The sequence below is a fragment of the Belonocnema kinseyi genome, chromosome 8 (genome assembly GCF_010883055.1).
Source record: "Belonocnema kinseyi isolate 2016_QV_RU_SX_M_011 chromosome 8, B_treatae_v1, whole genome shotgun sequence".
Taxonomy (NCBI): Eukaryota; Metazoa; Arthropoda; class Insecta; order Hymenoptera; family Cynipidae; genus Belonocnema; species Belonocnema kinseyi.
Window position 1 is genome coordinate 135,305,591 of NC_046664.1, and position 5,955 is coordinate 135,311,545.

At 35.8% G+C, this 5,955-nt stretch overlaps 1 protein-coding gene across 2 annotated transcripts in view; it reads left to right on the plus strand.

The window, feature by feature from the left end:
• Positions 1 to 5,955, plus strand: part of LOC117179006 (histone-lysine N-methyltransferase PRDM9-like) — a 640,767-nt gene that overhangs the window by 215,060 nt on the left and 419,752 nt on the right. The window lies entirely within an intron of this gene.

The following is a 5,955-nucleotide window of genomic DNA, read 5'->3' on the forward strand; positions in this document are numbered from 1 at the left end:
GTTTGAAACCAATCACCTTTATTCATAAATAACTTTAAATTAATAGAAAGATATGCACTTACAAGCTAGACTAACTAGATTCCTAACTTTTCCAAATTCTTGCGCATAAAAACTACTTGCAATAGCTTTACCTTGGTAATCTTGAAGCATATACGTCACTGGTTTAGTATTCTTGACGTGACTTGTACTAAATATTTCAGTTCTGTAATTCGCTGTATAGCTTTTCTTAAAAACATGCTTAAATTTACCTATAGGTACTTTATCTCCAACTTTAAATTTCGCTTTCTCAACTGCTTGTTTTACACTGTAATTTTTCTATAGATTAGAAACACAATTTTTTCTTATTTTTTTGTAAGAGCTTTTGGTGTCATTCAAACAGTCTGATGTCTAGTGTTGTTTTGGGATGAAAATAAATCTTTCAAAATATCTATCCACTTACAATTACCCTGAAAGCTAAATTACATCCACGTTTAATCTAGTAAATGTCGAGTATAAGTTCAGCTTGTATCGCTTCACAAATTTTTCAAATTGTGAATTGTAAAATTCTTTTCTTCTATCAACATGTATATTTTTTGGCAGACATCCCTTATTAAGTCAAGATAAACTTGTATCCATTGGTTATTTTTTCGTATAGCTGCATTTTAACAGAATGAACTTACCAAGTCTCATCAATGCCACTGATATCGAAATGTCGACGTTGGTAATTCCGTCTAACAACTTGTGCAGCTCCTTCACCAACTGCAGCTTCTCAACTTCCAATTTTAGTACACTCGGTCTGGTGTCTTATTCGCTAATGAAATCGAAATCTTAATAAACCAGTTTTCAAATTCATTCAGGATCAATTTTCGAATTTTTAAAAAGTTTATCTGTAGAATTTGTTAGTTTTTCAATCATCATTTTATCATTGACATTGTTCCTGATATTATTCCAGCTTTTCGTAGTTTTTCGATAATTGATATAATTTCATTGATGTGATTTGGATTTACAGCTGCTTGAGATGCTAGCAGTAGGCGTAATCGATCTACAAGTTCATTTCGATCATACCAGAAAATGTAATCTATCAGAGTTTTCTCTCTAGTAGTTATGTATTGCAGCATCATACCTTCACCTGATTATGATTTCCGGTATTTACTTCGTCTATCTGTATGTTTCTAGGGAGCTGGGAGAATTAATTTGATTATAAAGTTTTTATATTTAAAGGCTTTACTGTTACGAATTTCTCCATCTAGTTTATAAAGTTTTTTGTATGAGTTCGTTACAATAACAATTTGTCTATCATTTTCAAGATCACTGTGAGTTATAGAGGACTGTCGAGGTACCTTTTTAACTAAAAGTTCAAACAAGCCTTTACTTTTCGGAAAATTCAAATCACCCACATGAATATAGTTCTGACTGAAACTTATCTAAAAATCTCCAATCATTACTCTACCTTTCGCAAATTTCTTTACTCCATATACATTATCGAGTTTTCTACTTCGTCCATTTAACAATATGAGATACTTTGTTTACACCATCAATGATCATCATGAGCACATGAAGATGAAGATGTTTCTGAGTCATTTTTCGCCTTATAAGTTGTTGATACATCTAAACTACTAGTATCTACAGTCTCGCCCGCTTCTTCCTCATCGTCATTAATTGATTTATATGATAAATCATCTTCATCATCAATACTTTCTTCAGCTTTACTCTTTGCTTCTTCTTTCCTTCTTATTGGTTCAACTTTTTCCATATTCATGGAAGCGCAAACAACTTTCTCTAGTTTATTAACAATATGGTTAAAAGTGTTACTTAATATACACTCAACTGTTTCTTTACCCAACTTTATTAAGCTATGTTTTTATCGAATTGATTAACTAGCTCTAGGAATTTGACGCAAAATATTCCTTTGCTTTTGAAAATTTTCTTCACGCGAAGACATGTCGATGTATCAAGGTCTAAGGTGTAACTATTTCTGTATTGATCATTACACATGTATATATTACTTTACCAGATTTATGAAAAAATCAAAACCTTTCCTATAGTACCCTGGTTAAGATTCTTATCCTTTTCAATTACAACGAATCCATACCTGTCATTATTCCAGCAAGCTGAACAAACATTTTTCAATTTTGAATAAGCCATATCAGTATCAACATGATCATCATAAATATGCTTTAGATTCATTTCATCTTTCTTAAGTAACACAAATAAATTAATATTATCGCGTAACAGATGTTTAGAAATATGAGCATATGTCTGCCTCAAGTAAGAACAGTCGACATCCTCGTGTTTGCCCATAGAAAAGAATGCTCTCATATTATCTTGTTTTTCACAAGTCACATCATAAAATACAATTATTGAGTTTGCTTTCGTTTTACTTGGTGTTATAACCCCTTCATATTCATTGAAAGGATACTACTAAGCGCTATCTGCTGATTGAAGGAATTCTTTCAAAAATTCATACTTTGGTTCTTTTAGAGATTTTGAGTAGATGTAAATATTTTCAAATCGCAAGCCATTTAGATGTATCAGTAGAGCCAGCAAAGCATTTGTTTCTCCACACAATCTATAAACAAAATTCATAAAATTTAGTTTGTACACTGTTCAGTATAAAATTTCCGTGTCGTTTTTTTTGTATTCTTATTTTGAACATGAGAATGAAAATTCTGAATAGGTAGTTTCACAGGATGTGCTTCAAATTGCACATTGACAGAGACTGGCCGGAAAACCTGTAAATACCCTGATTATATAGGTTGACCCTTCAGTCTGAAAGTATTCCTTGCATAGATATAATTGCTTGCAAAGAGCACGATATATCCTACTCACAAAATAGAGAAAATATAGAGGCTAGAAACTTAGCTGACTGTGCACTAGCTGAACAAACTTGGAAGCGTGTCTTTGCTCCAGACGCAGGTATATGTGAAAAGTCTGCTGGTTTGGGAGTAGCAAACGCAATAGAGGTGACATCAAAATTAGAGAAGGCTCTCAGCCGTAATAAACAACTTACCACTAGACTGAGACCACCAAAAGTAGTAGAATTTTTAACCTTTCTAATACCCGTTTTTGAGGGTCTCAGTGCTTCCGGGGCACTAACTGGTAGAGCTGCAGGAATAGCTAAAGTTGTGAATGAGGAAAATTCAGCAAAACAACAACTTGCAGAGAGTAAACGACATAATGAGAGGATAAAAGCCATTGCTTTAGGAGAAGGTATTTAGTCCAAGCCATATATACAAGGATTAAGGCTTCATCTGAAACCGTATGAACAAGGAGCAAGACTCAAACCCAAGTGAAAAAACTCCAAGTGAAGCTACCTCATGGAGCCGTGACTGATTCAGATTTACTACAATTCGCAAAATATTTGAAGATTCCACATTTTTCAGGTGTTTTTATGTGAAATAGATTACTAAAGGCTGGAGCATGTAAATATGAATGTGCTATTCTCATAACAAGAGATATTTCGGGTTTCCCTCCTGTAAAAAACTACGAATTTTCCCGACGTTTCGTGAACATTGCAATTCACTTCTTCAAGGATGACCTAAAAGTGTGGAATCAGGTTATGTTGTTCTTATGTATACTCCCTACGATGCCTGTGATTGGCCAGAGCACCCTACTGTGGGGACTGGTCGAACTTGATTGGCCAATCAAGTCTTTTTTTTTTTAAATCCAGGATGACGGAAAGCCAAATCAGATTGATATTATGTACATTGTCCCTATTGATGTTATTAGTGTGTTTTAAGATTTCGACTGTTTCTCTACGAGGTGTGTTCAAAAAGTAAGGTGATTTTTCAATTTTCGCGGGCTACGTATATTCAAGTTTTAAATTTTTTGTTTTGTTGTGTTGGTACACTCGTCACGATCATATGTTCACAGTTTTGACTATATCGCTAGTGTTGTTTTTCTGGCAGAGGAGTAAAAGGTTAGAAGGGTTTGGTGTGTTCGAAGATTTTCTTCTTTCGAAAGAATGGAGCAAAAAGTTTGCATTAAATTTTGTGTGAAAAATGGAATTCAGTGCTCTAAAACTCTCGAAATGTTGACAGTCGCATACGGTGAGTCTACTCTGAGTAAGAAAAATGTGTATAAGTGGTACAAGCTGTTCCAAGAAGGCCGAGAGAATGTCGAAGGCGAACCTCGCCCTGGACATCCCAGCATGATAAAGAAATAAGAAAATACACTAAAAAACAAGTCAACACAACCTACGACAGAAAGAGAGAGAAAAATGACTACCACCCTAACCTACATCCAAGGTGTCACAGAACAAATAGGAAGAATTCTCAACAAACATAACATTCGAACCATATTTAAACCACCTGCAAAAATATGACAACTTCAGCACTAGCTAAATATTATATCGAAACAGGACATAACATTTTATTAGACAGAAAAAAATTGATTGTAAAAACACACAACATCTTTTAAAAAAACATACGAGGTGTGTTCAAAAAATAAGGTGACTTTATGGTTTTCTCAAAAAATATTCATTTGTTCCTCATTACTTATGTTGTCCCCTTCAAAGTAATCCCCCTCAGATATAATACACTTGTGCCAACGCTTTTTCCAATCATCGAAGCACTTCTGATAATCATTTCGTGGTATAGCCTTGAGTTCTTTTAGCGATGCAGTTTTTATCTTCTCAATGGTTGAAAATCGATGTCCTTTCATGGGTCTCATCAGTTTTGGGAAAAGAAAAATGTCACTGGGGGTCAAATCCGATGAATATGGTGGCTGAGGCATAACTCTGGTGCTGTTTTTGGTCAGAAAATCTTTCACATGCAACGATGAATGAGCAGGTGCATTATCGTGATGCAAAAGCCACGAATTGTTTTTCCAAAGTTCCGGACGTTTTTTTCGTATCGCCTCTCGCAAATGGCGCATAACTTGAAGGTAATACTCCTTAGTGACCACTGAGAAGATTGGGCTTTAGTTTCGACGTCATAACCATATACCCACGATTCATCCCCAGTTATAACCCTTTTGAGAAAATCAGGATCATTATTGACTTCATTCAACATGTCCTGAGCGATGGTCATGCGATGGATCTTTTGATCAAAATTAAGCAGTTTTGGAACAAATTTCGCGGACACACGTCTCATGCACAAAACGTCCGAAAAGATAGCATGGCATGAGCCAACCGATATGCCAAAATCTTCAGCAACTTCCCTGATGATAATTCGGCGATTTTTCAACACCATTTCTTCCACTGCTTGAACGTTTTCATCAGTTGTTGACGTGCTGGGACGTCCAGGGCGAGGTTCGTCTTCGACATCCTCTCTACCTTCTTGGAACAGCTTGCACCATTTATACACATTTTTCTTACTCAGAGTAGACTCACCGTATGCAACTTTCAACATTTCAAGAGTTTTAGAGCACTGCATTCCATTTTTCACACACACATGATCGTGACATATGATCGTGACGAGTGTACCAACACAACAAAACAAAAAATTTAAAACTTGAATGTACTTAGCCCGCGAAAATTGAAAAGTCACCTTACAATAGGGACAATGTATATAATATCAATCTGATTTGGCTTTCCGTCATCCCGGATTTAAAAAAAAAGACTTGATTGGCCAATCAGGTTCGACCAGTCCCCACAGTAGGGCGCTCTGGCCAATCACAGGCATCGTAGAGAGTATACATAAGAACAACATAACTTGATACCTAGGCAGTCTGATAATTCCCTGAAAAAATGAAACACGGAGACCTTTTTTTGGCCAAACTCGTTTTTATTTTTTAAAATACTCTCCTTTTAGGTCGATACAGCGAGTCCAACGATTTTCTAACTTTTCGATGCCGTCCGAAAAGTACTCGATCGGAAGGTCTCCAAAATACACCTCAGTTTCAGCTATGAGCTCCTCATTTGAGTAGAAGCGTTTACCGGTGAGCCATCTCTTCAGGTTAGGGAACAAGTAATAGTCGCTGGGGGCCAGGTCTGGTGAATACGGTGGCTGGGGAACCAATTCGAAGCCGATTTCA